Source organism: Micrasema longulum, unplaced genomic scaffold (genome assembly GCF_059751315.1).
Source record: "Micrasema longulum isolate JH-2025_06_02 unplaced genomic scaffold, ASM5975131v1 h1tg002263l, whole genome shotgun sequence".
In the NCBI taxonomy this organism is placed as follows: domain Eukaryota; kingdom Metazoa; phylum Arthropoda; class Insecta; order Trichoptera; family Brachycentridae; genus Micrasema; species Micrasema longulum.
This window is the reverse complement of record NW_028279421.1, coordinates 347,116-363,816: the sequence shown is the minus strand read 5'-3', so window position 1 is coordinate 363,816 and position 16,701 is coordinate 347,116. Positions and strand designations below refer to the sequence as shown.

Below are 16,701 nucleotides of genomic sequence, written 5' to 3'. Positions count from 1 at the left end.
GATTACTCGATTTAATAAACTCCTCTATATAAAAGCACCTACCACAAACTACAGTGCACACTCGCTTATAAGGAGAATTCCTGTGTTTGCTAATGAATATGCAAATAATATAGATACATTTAATACAACGTTTTTGAATTTTTAAAAGACAGTATATTAATTTACTATCTCCAAATTTAAATACTTAAATAATACTATGTTGTTTTATATTGTATACCTTTTATTAACTTATATCTGTATTCTTAATTATAATTTTTCTACATTCTTTTAATTTTAAGATTCTTTTAATACAACCGATGAGAAAAATAGAACTTCTGTTCTCTCTACTGGAATAAATGTATGTATGTACTATATGTAAGATAATTTATTATATTTTTTTATTCTTATTACTTCATTTTCAATTTTTTGCTACTTTTGTGTAAAATATATGTCTGTTATTTATATATAAATATATTTAAAACATGTAAAAGCCTGCAAGGCGTATAAATAAATAAATATTCAAAATATTCGTTGTTATAAAAGCAAACAAAAGAATATGTTTAAGGGTGCCCTTTTTTTAGATTCAAAATAAACTAATAAATACTTTTAAAAAATCTTAAGAAATTATTATCTATCACCATCGTATATTATACGCCAAGTAAGTAAAATAGCAATATAGGGCAGGGCATTCCAATAATGAAAAGTGTAATTATATTACTATTACGAATGGTCAAATTACTGTGAAAAAGTTTTTTAAACTTAATTTGTCCAGTGTTCTCTTCAAATAGTTTATAAAAACCCTTGTTTATAGTAAAAATACTCTCTCTCTCAAAGAGCAAACGGGATCAAACCGGTCATAGGTTATTCCAAATGCGTAGATTTAATTAATAATTTAATTAGATTTAGTATTTTTTTATTTCTATGATAAATAGAGAAAATCTTTTTATTTGTTATGCAGAAAACGCAATGGAACGACAAAAAATGTTTTTCCTATTTTTGGTATTTTTTCCTCAACAACTGGGATAAACAAATATTATGTATATCATTATCCAAAAACTGCAAATCATTCAAGTCATTCATAATTAAAATATTTATAATTATTGTCGGGATTTTTTCTCAATAATTATAATATATTTTTCCATCATTGAACTAGTTGGTTTCCTAGACGAAATAATTCAGTCGGATAAATCTCATCCACATTAATAAAGATTTCAGCTGTTTTATTTTCAAAAAGTCAACACATTATAAATTCATATTCTATTGTTAATGATGATATTTTTAACATATTTTATAAAGGTCGTCTGAATGTTTTGTTTAGTTTTGTCTTTTAGTTTATTGTGTAATCTCAATCCCAGGTTTATAAGTGTCGTCTGTCCTTGTCTCGTTTTAGAATGTAGTATATAATATTGTTCTGATATTATCGTATTGTGTCCATGTTTAATACATTTTTTTTCAAGTTTAAGTTCTTCGTCTTCAATAACATCAGTGGTTTATTTATAATTACATTTCAAGGATTTTAGCTGAAAGAGTTTTGTTACATTTAATTGATTAGTTTGTTTGAAGAGTTCTTTAGTTGCTGTTAGATAAGAGAGGTCATATAGGTACTAATCACAGATATATTGTACTTTAGTCCTTAAAATGTAACATAGTTAGAATGACAGTTGTCAGAAAAAGTGACGACATAACTTTGTAGTAACGTCAAAGGAGTTATTTATATTGACACACGAAAAATCATTTGTATCTGGCGTGTTAATTTATTTTTTTAATACAATGCTTGAAACATAAATCAACGTTGATATATAAAATCAGCTTTAAAACTAAAAGAAAATTAAAATAAACTTAATTATTAACGACGTTCTTACAAGGTTACATCATTTTGCAAAAACGTTAGAGACGCGACAAATTGATCAATATAAATTGAACGAATAAAAAAATAATTCATTTGATGTTGTTCATGAAAAAAGTATAAATGTCTAATTTTTTGGTGAATAATTGTGTTAAACACACTATAATAGGCTTGTTTTTGCGTTTTTTATATCAATTTTTGGAAACAGAGGTTCATGATTGCATGAAATAACTGATAAAATCGATTTGATCAGTGATCAGTAATTTCCCATCACTAATGAAATTAGTTTGACAGCTGTCATTCTAATCAAGCAATATTTTAAGGACTAAAGCTGTAAAATTTCATTTTGCTGTCTTTGTAGTCTGTTTATGTCATTTTGATTTCATTTTCCCCATAGTAGTTGCATATAACATATTTTTGTTTTTACATAGGCTTCATACATTATATTTTATTCCGTTTTGGAACAAAATTTATAATTTTAAAAAAACACTCAATAATGTCGCCACTTTGCTGTCCATATCAATTGTATGTGTATTGTTAGAGTCCTAAGTATTAACGGGTATTTCAATTAGTCGTTCATACTTTTGTAGTAGTGCCGCGAACTCCGGATCAGGAGGTTTGAGGTTTGTATACTTGTCTCCCATTTTCTAACAAGTTATGGTTACAAAAATGGAATACTCGTATGTCAAGAATTTACCTTTAAAAAATATATAAAAAGGTTTAAATAAAAATGAATGCTCAAACAAAGACACATACATGATAAATGTTTTGCATTGTGTAAAGTAGCCACTTAAGCCGGTCAATTATTATTTTTCTTATTCAGCCTTTATCTGTCCACTGCTGGATAAAGGCCTCTTCCAAACGTCTCCATTCCTTCCTATTACCCGCTTTCATCTTCCATTTTTTACCGGCCATAGAGGCAATGTCATCGACCCATCTTTTATGTGGCCTACCAACACTTCATGATGGCAAGTGGACACCCATAATTATAAAGTGGAGACCATGAGCAAACAACAGCAAGTCACAAAGCCCTCTGAACCTTCTATATGCTGCTGTAATGTGTGTCAATAATATTTGAGGTTAAATTAGGAATTTTACTGTATTTCAGTTAGCTTTATAATTATTTATTATTTATTTTAATTTATTATGGCTTTTACCATTCTCGGTAATGTTAGCCAGAAACATATAATATATACAAATACTAAATGGGAGCAAAACAATATTACAGAAAACAAGGCAGAAAAATCAGATAAACCTCAAACAACTTTAAAATGCAAAGATCTTAAAATTAAAAAAAACAAGAATTGGAAATAAAACAATAAAACAATAATTGCTTATTTCTTATGATCACTTGCGCATGACAATACCGTTTCAACCCTTTTACATCTGAATAAATTTTCATGTTTTATAATATGTACTGAAGGAATTATTTAGAATTTTTGGTAAAAAATATTACTTAATATTATGATATAATATCAAGTAATATTTGAATGTTTGAGATTACTGTTTACCATATTGATGTGCCATATAAAGATATGTTTTTAAAAATATTTTTTTGCGTTTCTTATCCTAGATTTGTGGTGATATACTCATATGTCATATAATTGCTTGTCCCATCTCAACACGGGATTTTAAGTCTCATGGAGTTGAGACTTATGTCTCAAATAATGTGTAATAAACTACATGTATGTAAATAAATCATTAATAAAATATTTTTCACTACCGAAATTATTTTTCGCAGATTATAGTAAATTAAATCGAAAATTATTTGTTTCCAATATAGTTGACTCCCCTTCGTGCTGCTGCGGATACCCTAACCAATCTTTTGAATACATGCTGTGGTCTTGTTCCTTTCCTCGTCTCTATGATTACCGAATGGAGCTTCTCGCTTTTATCCGTGGCCCTGTTATAGGTCTGCCGGATATACAAATCTGGTGGCTTACAAAAATAATTTCAAGGCTTTTAAAATTTTTTGAAATTATTTCGTCGAATTGATCATGTCCAATCAATTTCATCCTAATCAGTGAAGATTCACTTCACTCTTTTCTTAATCCAATGAAGCACATATTATGTGCTTCTGGATTACATACTTTCTTTCAGCAGAAAAATGCTAAGACTACCAGATTACAGAGAGCTCCTTCGGGCAGCTTTTCTCGTTTGACAACGAGCAAATTTTCCGTGTATGCGGGCACTGCCAAGGAGACTTATGTCCTCCATCAATCCATCTCTAAAACTAAAAAACTTTTTTTTGCAATACCGATAACTAACATGAGCAGAAAAAAATAGAGTAACACCAGTAATTAAAAAATAAACTTGCCGCTCTTTAATTTCGATAGATACGGAAGTTAATACATTTTCAACTTTGTGTGTAACACCTGGGTTGAAAGGGTCAAGGTTCTAACCTGTGTTTAACCAGTAGAAAATTACCGTCTTATTTTAGTGTGGCACCATTAAAAAAATACTCAGTCATGACGCTTTTATTTGTCATGATGATGGGCAGGTATGCTAGGTATGCAGTTAAATACCCACTTCCGATAGGATAAAATTTGCTCTATGGGGTGTTTCCATAAAAACGCGACATGAATTTTTTTTTAAAATTAAAGGTGCGAAAAAATGTTCGGTCGTTTAGTGGTTAAGACGCTCGAATAACGCACGGAAGGTTCCGGGTCCGATTCCCGGTTAGAACACAGAAATTTAAATGTGATTTTACTGTAATAGGGAAATATCACATACTACGAATACCGATAAAAGTATATGAAATGGATTTAGAATAAATTATTGTATTTTCAAAATCAATATAGATATTGTGGAGAAATGTTTTCATACAAAAATGTAAAAAAGAAATTTAATAAAAATACGTTGCAAGAAAAACGCGACGTGTTTTTTTTTTTCATAGTTCATATTCCAAGTTTCATTCATTTTACCAAAATAACATTACACAAGTAACAAAATATTGGTACATCATATCAAACCAGGAACCCTTGAGCAATAGTTCGACATTATTAAGGTATAATCACAATACTAGAGAAAAGAACAAAATTAGACTTCTATTTAGGAAAAAGGCAAAGTCACAAAATTCAATTTTATTTAAAGCAATTAAAAAGTATTACGAAATGGAAGAAAATATTTATGAAGAAAAAAACATATCGAAATTTAAAATAATGGTCAAGACATATGTGATAAACAATTTATAAATTAAATATATTTGCAATGTTATTATTAGAACACACATAACAATATGTATGATATGTGTGCCCTACTTTAAGATTTAAATAAAAAAATATATATAAAAAAAAAAATTTAAACAAAAATTTAAAAAAATATTCTCCAATAGCAAGAGTATCTGCCTCTCACAGTTTCACTCATGTGAAAGATGTCAATCTCCAAAGTGATAATGTCCAGCTGCCTGACAGCTCTTCCAATCGGCATAACCAGAGGCAGGTTGGTTCTGGAAGCCGGGAGGTAAAACAGTCTGTGCTGACGCTGTAGGAGATAACCATCAGAAACATAAAAATTGATTCTCTCCAAAATGGCTGAGTTCAAAATAGAACCTCTTATCAGTCTGGAAAAATTGGTCAGTGTGAACCCATCCCTTCTAAGATACAAGCATGCCCATGAGGAATGCAATAAGATAGAGCCACGGATAACCACTGAATCACTGAATCCGGGCGGATGAAGACTACAGTTCTGTGTGTAAAATAGAACCAGAACCCTGGAACTATGTTTGAATGCCTTATGCGCCATATGCGGACTGCGGTTAAAAATTATGTGTCAAGAATTAATCAATTGACCTTCGATTTCCACGTGAGATTAAATATTTTAGAAAATGTAAATTTCGTCATTTCAAAACAGGTTTTTTGTTTAAATAATGTACTAATAGAAGATTTTGAATGTATTATTTACTTTTTATTATTTAAGTACTCATAAAACAAACTAACTTGACAAATACTTATCATTTTAAAATTGTCTCTGGAACTGATTAAATTAAAGAAATACATTGTCACTCCAAAACATTTTTTTTTCTTATGTTATTTTACCTTGTATTCATAACATATTACAACAGAGATGAAGAACATTAAAGAGGAGGTAATATAGAAGTCTAGGCATTTACGGGGCTTATGACCAGTCATTGGCTGGTTCACGTGGAAACTTTACACACTGTGCAACATTCATTATTCTGCCTTTATTTTAACATCTGTGTACGGGGATTAAATTACTGAGATAGCAGTTCGCCCCGTAGCAGATACAGTTTGTACTGAAAGAAATCATACAAAAAAACGGACCTTTCGCAAATATTTGCGTGGGACAGATAAGCTTGCACAACCTCTTACTAAAAGAATAATAATATTGACATCCTGCAAACGTCAATCAATTATTCTTATGGAAGTTAATACCTAAAAACATAAATTTAATACCAAACTTTTTTGTTTTCGGAAGATTTAATAATTTTATAATAGCCTTTTTTAAACTTCTTTTAAATTTGCTTATTGACAAAGCTCAAATATTAATAGGTGTTTTGTTGTAAAGGCTTATACAGATGCCTTGAAAATAATTTATTTATCTTTTTAAAATTACACTCGTTTATAGATTCATAAACTCATGAAGGCTTTTTTAGGCTGTGCCCGGGTTAAGCCAAAATAATTAGCAGGAATAAAAAATACATAAATAAGTTACATTAAAACAACACGTGATGCCTTAGAATAATACCAATCCAGAAAAATAAAGTATAACTAATAAAGAATAAAACAATGAAAAATAACATTCCAAAGAAGATAACATTAAAAAAATAATCAGATATAAATATTAAAATGTAAATTTTGCAACTTTAGATAATGCATAATTACAAATATTTTGTAGCGTAGTAGTGGAAAACCTAGTTTATCTTCATTTCTAGTGCCAATTCTATGAAAATCTTAATGTTTTTAAAGTCGTAAATAAATTTGTTATTTTCGTATTATTCATTTTAATCTTTTAGTACAAAGAATAAATTACTCTGTGGACTTATTGCTAAAAGCAATATCTTCCAGCCAACCAAAAAACAAACTTGTTAAAAGAAGATTTGGAAAAATATATTTACTAAAAATCGAAAATATATAATAATATATAAAATCGGGTTGTGGTCCTGTGGCTAGTGTCTCGGACTCACGGACCAAAGGTCCGTAGTTCGAATCCTACTCTACCCCAATTTGATTCCCATTTTCTAATAGTGAGCTATTTACAACTCGTTGAAAATGGCCCTCAAAATTAAATATTTGGGTAAATCATAAGAAAGCAAATATTATTTTTCTTTAAAAAGATTTATACATGAAAAAAACAAATTAATTAAAAATAACGGCTTTTTTAATGGCGAGATAAGGCTCGCTCATAGAAGCCTTAATAAAAGTACATTATGTCATACATATGAAAGGATGAGAAATGTGGAATCAGATAATGAGTTTGAAAGGATAGAGAAGAGGAACTAAGGAAAGAACAGGAATAATATATATATTTTTCAAAAAAGTAAAATAAAGGGAGGTCAAGATTCTTAAATTACGTTTACCTTGACCGTCATATTTTTTTACAGTTTTCCAATTTATTTATTTTTTAATATAAATTAGCTGGATGTCAATATTTTTTAAATCTTTAAAATTCACGTAAGTGTTAATAAATAAATCAACAAGTGAACACTAAAATAAATAAAAATCTCGCAAGTAAAACTCGGAAAATGATGCTATTTTTCTTAAGACGATTATACAAGTCTTATCTTATTTGTTGTGCAATATAATGTTTGCCTTTAGTGCTATTTACGTGAAATTCAAACACTTGTTTTTATTGTAAAAATACCTGCAAAGGTGAAATCGGAGTGAGCAAATTTGGGCGCAAACCGGTTTACATAAAAGCCTTTGGCAAATCAGGTTCTTCGAAAAAATAAGCTTGAAAACACATTATGAACCTGCTTATAGACGTGTGACAAAATTATAAATATGTATTGTGTATATCTGGACTTCGAGCACGTGTGGCATCGCCAAATCAAAATGGCCAATCTTTTCCTTATTTCATATTTATACGTACTTAATTACGTTGTATAGTTTTTTTATTATATACATTAAATTATACATTTATACTAATTTGTTTCGACTATCTAACTAGGGTTATTTACCCCATTTTAAGCCATTCAAATTTTAAAAATAAAAAACAGTAATCAATACATAAAAAAATAAATGAAGGTAGTAGACATTATTTTTATTCTTATTTTTAGTGGTGAGGTTCAGTACTATGCAAGCTCCTGACGTCACTGCGACCTGTTAAGATCTATTGTGACGGGTCCCCGTGAATAGTTCTCGCCATCCAAGCCCAGGGCTGGTATTCCGAACGCGTTTACAGCGCGCTATAATCCGTATTTAGTACGTAAAAACGCGCTATACCGCGCTATAATTTTGTTTGGAATACCAGCCCAGGTCTATAAAGACCCTGGCTACTGTGTGGAAGGCGAGAGTTTACATTTCGCTAAATCTCCCCCTCCAAGCCCAGATCTGTAAAGTGTCGAGCTATTAGGTAGGGGCCGAGCTCTAACATCATCAGGTTTAACCTGTGGTCCCCGAGAATGAGACTCATTTTATGATATAAAGCATCACATTCACATAGAATGTATTTAGGTGTTTCCTCATCTGCCGTAGCCATAGTGAAAAACATATTGAAATAAATTGAAAAAACATTGTCAAAAAAGCAGTCAAAATATAGTAAAAAATAAAGTCAAAAGTGTAGTCAAAAATGTAGTAAAAAATATAATATAACACATATTCAGTAACCCAGTAAAATACATAGTAAAAAAAATACGTAGTAAAAAAAATACGTAGTAAAAAACATAGTAAAAGACATGGCAAAAAACATGTTTTAAAAAACATAGTAAAATACACGGTAAAAAGTAAAACCATAAAAAAACACCGTAAAAGATGTGATTAATAAAAAAACAGAGTAAAAGTAATGACGATCTTCAATCAATCGATAAAAAACGTTATATGTAAAATATATATATAATTTATATATCGTTTTATTACTGCATCATAGTTTTAGGAATTAACAGGCAAAATAAGCGATTGGATTAAAGGTCCATTTAATTGTGCAAGAGGACGAACTCATATCGCCAGTAGGGCAGAATAAAAGTCCGAAGTGCTGAATTTACAACACATGTAAATTTTAATCGCTTTGCAATCCGAACTTTTTGCGTAGATATTTTTTGTATAAAAATAAATATTTGCGTTCTTATAATATTCAAACATTTCAAATTATAAGGCTATTTTCAATTAAATGTAAATAACGCACTATTAATTATTATTATAAGTAGAAAAATTAAATCGTTGTAGAATTTGAGTTGTGATTAGACGGGGAATCGAACCTTGGACCTATGATCCGTGAGTCGGCGACCAGCCATTCAGTTAAATGCGGACATTTATCTTTAACTATTTTACGGCGACACATATAAATTAAATAACGGTTCATACGTAATACCTACAGCTGTTATTCAATACACGCAACATATTTCTGTCTCTATCATTTTACAAGAATTATCGATTATCAAACTTTATTTATTCGTGACGAATCACAGAGAGATTAATAATATTTTTCTTTATGGAGAAGAAAGTAACCTCAAATAACACTTTATTACCGACCTCTCACGAATTTACCGAAATTAGCACGAGTCGATTGATATCAATAAAATAAATATTCGAAACAAATTAAATAAATATAAAACAACTTTGTTTCTAACCACTTATTTTTTTTCTTTTTCTGCCGACTGGTTTCAAAGCTACACATCAAGGTATACTTAACTAATCTATACATTTTTTGGTGTAAGTCTTTATAGATATAAAACATCACTAAGATAGACCGGATCTTGTCTTGAGGTAGTAATTTTTCTTTTTTTTGTCCTAGCTTTTATTTTATTTTGCTGTATTTTATTTTATTTTGCTGTATTTTATTTTATTAGTGCCTGTATTTATTATAAAAAATTGTATTTACCATAATTAGAATGGACTGCATAAGTTCTTCAAATAAATAAAGAAGCTTGTGTAGCTTTGAAACTGGTCGGTAGAAGAAAAAAAAAAGTGGTTAAAAACAAAAGTATTTTATATTTGTTTTATTATGATGAATAACCACAAAGGTAATGCTTCAAATATACATTTTATATTCGAAACAAAACTTGATTCTCAAAACATATTCCTTTAAGATTACGAAAAAATATTTTGAGTTTTTTAAACAAGAAAAATTCATATTTGCGTTTTTATTATTTACCCGAATATTTTAATTTTGGGGGGCATTTTGATCAATGAGTTGTAAATAACTCACTATTGACAAATGGGCACCAGGTCGTAGAAGAGCGGGGTGCGAACCTCGGACCTCTGATTCAGGAGTCCGTGACACCAGCCACGGGACCGCAACCCGGTTCATTTTTCTATTCATATTCACCCGTAAAATATTGCTCCTGTCGGTTACGATGTTTTGGCGATCATGACTAGATATGTTTTCGATTTTAATAGTAATAAGCAGTAAACTAAATAAATATTTTAAAAAAATAGTTTGTATTACTCGGAAAAAGACGCTGTACGTTATTGTGATTATTTTCAAATGTTTAAGAGAATATGCGATAGGTATAAGAACATTGTTTTTCTCACTCCCTCGTAGATACCTCCCCGGTACTGTGCGAAAAAGACAACTTCACGTCGTGTCGGACTAAATATCCCTAACTAAAATAGACAAAATCGACGTTTCGTAGTACTGTTTTCCGCTCCCCAAAACTGAACCGATTTTATTGTATTGTATAAAATCTAAAGAGTTTCAAAAAGAAATTTTCAAAACCAGTTTTTATAATTATTATTTATTTACCGTACATCTGAAGAAGGCAGATAAAACTGGGTGTTTTTAAGGGTTCTCCCATAAGAAACAATTTATCAAAAAAACATACAGGGACACGCTAATGATAAATGTCTGAAGTACGTAAAAAAATCATTGCTCTAGTGCCTTTATCCAGGGAGAAAATACAGGAATACGTCCGTATGAAGAAAAGTCAGACCGCGTTTCCTCTCAATGATTTCGTAATTGAGGACCGTTTTTTCAAAACTCGATATTCGCTGAAACACTATTTTTCCGAAGCGGGTTTTTGTGATTAGCGTAAAATCGCGTGAACAATTTTTGTTTTAAAAACCTTACAACGTACTCCTTACAACTAAACTTGGAAGTAATCTAATTTATATATTATTAGTTAATTATTTTCTTGTAATTAACACTTAATATAAATTATTGAAATTGGGGACATACTCGTACACGATAAAATATCGTATTTTTAAAAAACGATCGTTATTTTTTTAAGGTGGTTTTTAGCGTGTTTTGGCAAGTTTTCTTCGAGCAATTGATGCGTTTTGATACTGGCTTTAAGTGAAATATTAAAAATAAATAAAAAAATCGCCATGCGGGTGAATATCGTGTTTCGAAAAAAACGATCCTCAATTGTGTTAAAATCAGTGAACGTTTGCATAAATACGATTTTTGCCTTTAATTAGATGAAACAAGATGAGTAAAGGAAGAGTATTCTTTCTAAGAACATTTGGAGGAACATTAGTGCAGAGCTTGGATAGTAATTCAAGACAGTCAATTGAACCAAAGTGCATCGTGAATTGATCTTACTGAAGGGTTGAATCTACAGAGATTAGGATAAACCCAAAATATTATTGATGGGTTAAATCTGCAGAGATTACGACAAGCTCAAAATTTTATTGAAAATTACTGTATTTGGCGAAGACATTATAGTAAAGAGATCCGTCGATAAAACTGTTACTGACTACTGAGTACACAATAACAGCTTTACAGAGGCGAATTGTCAAAATAAGAGATTATGCACAGCTTACGATTATACTTTCGATAATAATATTTTACAGTAAATATTTTTATGGAAAAATAATTGTTATTTATTATAAATGACTACCACCGATGACTATACCTTCCTACAAAAAAAATCTATGAAGTACGCCCAGCGCCCAGCCCGTTCTCAGTGAACGATGAAACTAGCCGATTACCTCAGCTTATTTCTCCACACAAAAAAATACATTATATTTTACATCTTTAACCCACGTCAGCTTTTTTAGTACTAAAACAAGCTACAGATTACAAATATTATTTAAAAATTCTCTATTTGAAAACTAGTATTTCGAACATTAATTCCGAATTACTATTTTTCTTTTATAGAATACCATTGATATATTATGTATCACATAGGACATGTGGCGTTTGCAGTAGCTGTTTTTGGCATTATTCATTTTAAAAGGAAACGGCCAGTGCTCAGTGTTGATAGTTACTGCTGAATGTCATTGTGGTATTTGTTAACAAACTTTAGTACAAGTTTTGTATTGAAATAGTCATGTGTGTTGTATCGCGTGGATAATGATAACTGTTGTTTGAGTTGATTTTTACAGAACCACGGAAAAAATAGTTATCTATAATTATATAACTTTCAAATTAATGATCATTTTTTGGAAATTACCTGTAAAATCAACCACGGCTCGCCACTGCAGTTTTATCACCTCGAGAAGTCATGAAATTATTGTCACAACAAGGAAATAACTTTGACTTAAAGCCTTGATTTAAAAAGGACAGTGAAAGTACTCCCTCCACAAACCTGAAAATTTGTTTTAAAGTCCGTGGGTCTTCGAATAGCCTTATTAATTTTCAATTACAATTTCATAATCTGCAATTTCAATTTATTGAATTTAATTCTAGAGCTTTCATTGACCCTTTCACTGTCAGCTTGACCAACTATATGAAGGGCTTATGTCGGATATTGTCATTCTTCCTCATGAACAAATTTCAATTACAATCACTGAATAAAAAAACAGTGAAAGTAATTCCTCCACATACCGAAACCTTTTAAAAAGACCGTGGGTCTTCCCATCGATTTCACTTTTGCAAAAAAGCAATGTTTTTTGTCAATAAACGCGTTACTTTTTTCAAATTTCAAATATCGCGATTTTCATTAAATTTATATCTACTATTTTCGCTGTGAGTTTGGCAATATATACAGGGTGTTCATTAAACCCAGTCACATCCGAAACCACGATCATCAGTATGAGCAAGAAGACATATTGGCACTTGAAAATATTTTTTTAGATCGAACAAAATTAAAAAATAAAAAAAAAACAAAAAAAGCAAATGGTTGTTTACTTCTGCAGGGGTGAAACGAGGAAGGGAAAGGGGGGAGTCTGATACTGCGCCGCCCTCCCCTCACTTTTCCCCTGCAGAAGGATTTTTTTTTTTTTTTTCTTTATTCCAAATATTTATTTAAATATGCTAATATGTCTTCTTGCCCATACTGATCATCGTGGTTTCGGATGTGACAGGGTTTAAAGAACACCCTGTTTATATATATTCCTGGATTGGTATTATTCTAATGCATCACATGTCATTTTAATTTAACTTATTTTACTATGTATTTTTTATAGCTGTTAATTGTTTTGGCTTGAAACGAGCACAGCCTAAAAAGCCTTAATAAGCTCATGAATCTGTAAACGAGTGTTTTTTTGAATGGATGAATAAATTACTTTCAAGACAACTGTACACGCCTTTACAATAAAATACCTTATAATATTTGGGCTTTGTCAATAAGCAAATTAAAAAGTTTTGTTGAACACAAGCAGTTTAGAAAAGGCTATTATAAATTATTGAATGCTCGGAAGACAAAATAGCTTGGCAATAAATGTATATTTTTAGGTATTAACTATCATAAGCATAATTGATTGACGTTTGCAGAATATCAATGTTATTATTCGGTCAGTAAGAGGTCGTGCAGGCTTATCTGCCCCACGCAAATAATGCGAAAGGTCTGTCTTTTGTACGGTTTTTTTTGTATTAACTTCATCTGCTTACCCGGGGCGAATTGCTATCCCAGTAATTGCATCCCCGTAAACCAAAACTGTATGAACGGATTGTCAAAAAAATGTTTAAGTCAAAAAAAATTGAGACTACAATTGAATAGTCCGTATGATAGTATTCTAAGTGATAGATTCATCAACTACACTGCCATATAAGACACATTCATATTCTATCACTTCTTCACAATTTTTGGAATAATCCCACTTCACCTGTTTATCTGAGAGAGCTCTTCCAACTTATATCACAACATGGCCCATCTCTTTGTTCTGGTAAAGAGAGAACCCTTTTAATATCCATTAACCGCTACCATTTTTTTACTCCCTCTTTCATAGTAGTAGCTGCTCGATTGTGGAATAATTTTCCCACTAATTTCAAAGACGGGGGCAATTAAATCAAGATTAAAATGTCACTATCTAAATATTTTAGTTTTTCCTTTACACTTTTCCTTTTTTTCCCATCCCCCTCTTCCTTTCATGGTATAGTGTAGATTTTTAGTTCATTTTTGTTTCATATTTTACATAAAATAATAAGATTGTATGTTAATTTACCTCGAATATGTCCATACACTTCTTATTTTCTCAAACTGGACGGTTCGGGTAGGTAGGAAGAAATTCCCATAATAGAATATGTCCGCCTTTATACTCGTAGAGGGCCTTTGTCGGATATTGTCATACATCCACATGACCATATTGCAAACACGAATAATAGTAAAAACTTCATTTTCTTGTATCACAGTAGCCTATGTCCATTATAGAAATTACAAAAATTTAATAACATAGGATTAGATTATTATTTTCATTATTTTTCAATTTCTTAACTCCGACGCCCTTCATACAAGTCATCAAAAAATAAATCCCATAATCACGCATGTAGCACTGCTTATGTAAAGGTTATTAATTGCATCAATTCATTCAAGTCACCGTAAAAAAATTGTTAGTATGTAGGTACTACGTTTGACTATTTCAGCACCAAGGGTTAGCAACACTACTTGATGGAAAAGGACGGTTCAATGTTTAAATATGTTGAAAAATGTTTTTCTTTTTTGCATTATTAAATATTTTTTAAACTAAACTTATTTATGATTTATTTGACAATTGTTAGTGCAGTGTTTGTTACTGTTGTTATATTTATGAAATTTAATTTATTTTCATATATATTTTTATTTTATTTATTTAGTTGTAAAAGTACATATGAATAAAAAATAAGATACGTAAAAAATAAATAAGCCTAATTGATATAAAAACCTCAGCAAGCCACTTCTATGAATAATAAATAAAATGTTTTTTGGACAGTAAAACATAAATACGTACAGTGATAGGCGATTCGCCTGCCATGATTGAGGTTCCAGGTTCGATTCCTGGGAAATATTCGTTTTAAGGGTGGTTCTACATAGCAATATTTCATTTCCCTTAGACTGGCTTCTAAAGCGTTAAACTATCCTTACCTTTGATATGACAAAATAGTCCAGGTACGCTGTAATTAGAGTTTTAACGCAGTGACCTATGCATCACTGGGAGCGAATAGATAAATGATGAAAGTAACAGCTGTTTCGCCAGTTACATCGCAACTCACTCCACAGCGGAAAAGGTGCTCACTTTATCAATATTTTTTTTCGTGAAAACCATAAAAATGCACTTAACTTTCACAATAATACGAATAACTGTATCGTTAAAATAACTTAAATGTATAATTATTTCATTTATTTAAATTTTCTTTGAATTTACCTATTGTTTATACATTGACGCACAGTGATACGATGTGTAACAACGCCGAAGATCGACTGACCGAGAAAATTGTAAGAATTCCGTCGAGAGCGGCCCTCTAAAACGACAGTTGAAAATATGGTCCACGGATAAAATTCACGCTGTCCAAAAAGTGGGAAATTTTCTAATTAATAGACTCACTTATTCATTCAGCAGTTATTAATTGTAAAGATTGCAAAAAATCCATCTGCAAACAGTTATGTAACGTCGTGTTACATTGTTTTAAAATATATTTATTGAAAAACGTTAATGTAACATAATATTATGTGAGTATACACCGGAAGCTTATTTCACACAGTTTTAAAATAACACGCTACAAAAATGAAATTAAAAATCTTTTGAACACAAATGTATCAATGCATAAAACATAATTATACTAGGTTTTCATTTTTAAAATGAGGAAGTTCAGTGCAACGTAAAATTTGATATATTTTTTAAATTTTTAATTTATTCTTTATTTGGATAATCAACAGCTATATTTATCTTATTTATATACAACAAAACAAATTACAAATAAGCCAATTACAGGTTTTCACAAGTTCACAGTAAGTTAAAAAATATTCTCGAACACAAAATGAACAGTAATCTAATGTAAATCAAAAAGAAAAGAAAAAATACTACGAATTATTTTGAAAGCAAACGCCGCACGTCATTATGATTATTTGCAAATAAATCTACGTTTAATGATTTTCTTATTACATGAAAATTATCAAAAGTTCGCCATAAATATTAATTTTGCCTACAATTAGATGAAACAAGAGGAATATGAAGAAGAGGGTTATTCCTTAGAACTTTGGAAGGAAAATTAAGAATTCGCACAGTAGTTCAGGACAGTCAATTGATCCAGAGACAATTTTTAATAGATATTTCATATCAGCTATTTCACGACGTTTTTGCAGCGGTAATAAGTGATGTTTTTTACATATTTAAATATATTGATCGGATTTAAACTCAAGTTTCAACCGGAAACGCGAGTACTTAACGAATTTCTTTTGTATATTTTCAATGCGTGATATCTGTACATTGTACATGAGATTCCATATTTGTGATGCATATTCCAAGTTGCTTCACACCAATGTAAAAAATGTTTTGTTACGTTAAAAAAAATAAGAGTGATATAACTTATTTGTTTAAAGAAAGAAATATTAGCGTTCTTATAATTTACCCAAATATTTAAATTTTTGTTGCAATAGGAATTTGGGGATAGGAAATCAA

The 16,701-nt window shown here is 30.3% G+C and overlaps 1 protein-coding gene across 2 annotated transcripts in view; it reads right to left on the bottom strand.

Moving 5' to 3' along the window:
• The window catches only part of LOC148272641 (putative cytochrome P450 301a1, mitochondrial), a 55,442-nt gene extending 39,936 nt beyond the window's left edge, over positions 1-15,506 (bottom strand). Inside the window, exon 1 of one of the 2 annotated variants that reach the window (XM_088239784.1) lies at positions 15,168-15,506. The gene's annotated coding sequence lies outside the window, so the exon portion shown is untranslated. The remainder of the gene's footprint in view (positions 1-15,167) is intronic. The other variant, XM_088239785.1, reaches the window with a different exon arrangement.
• Positions 15,507-16,701: the final 1,195 nt, after the last annotated feature.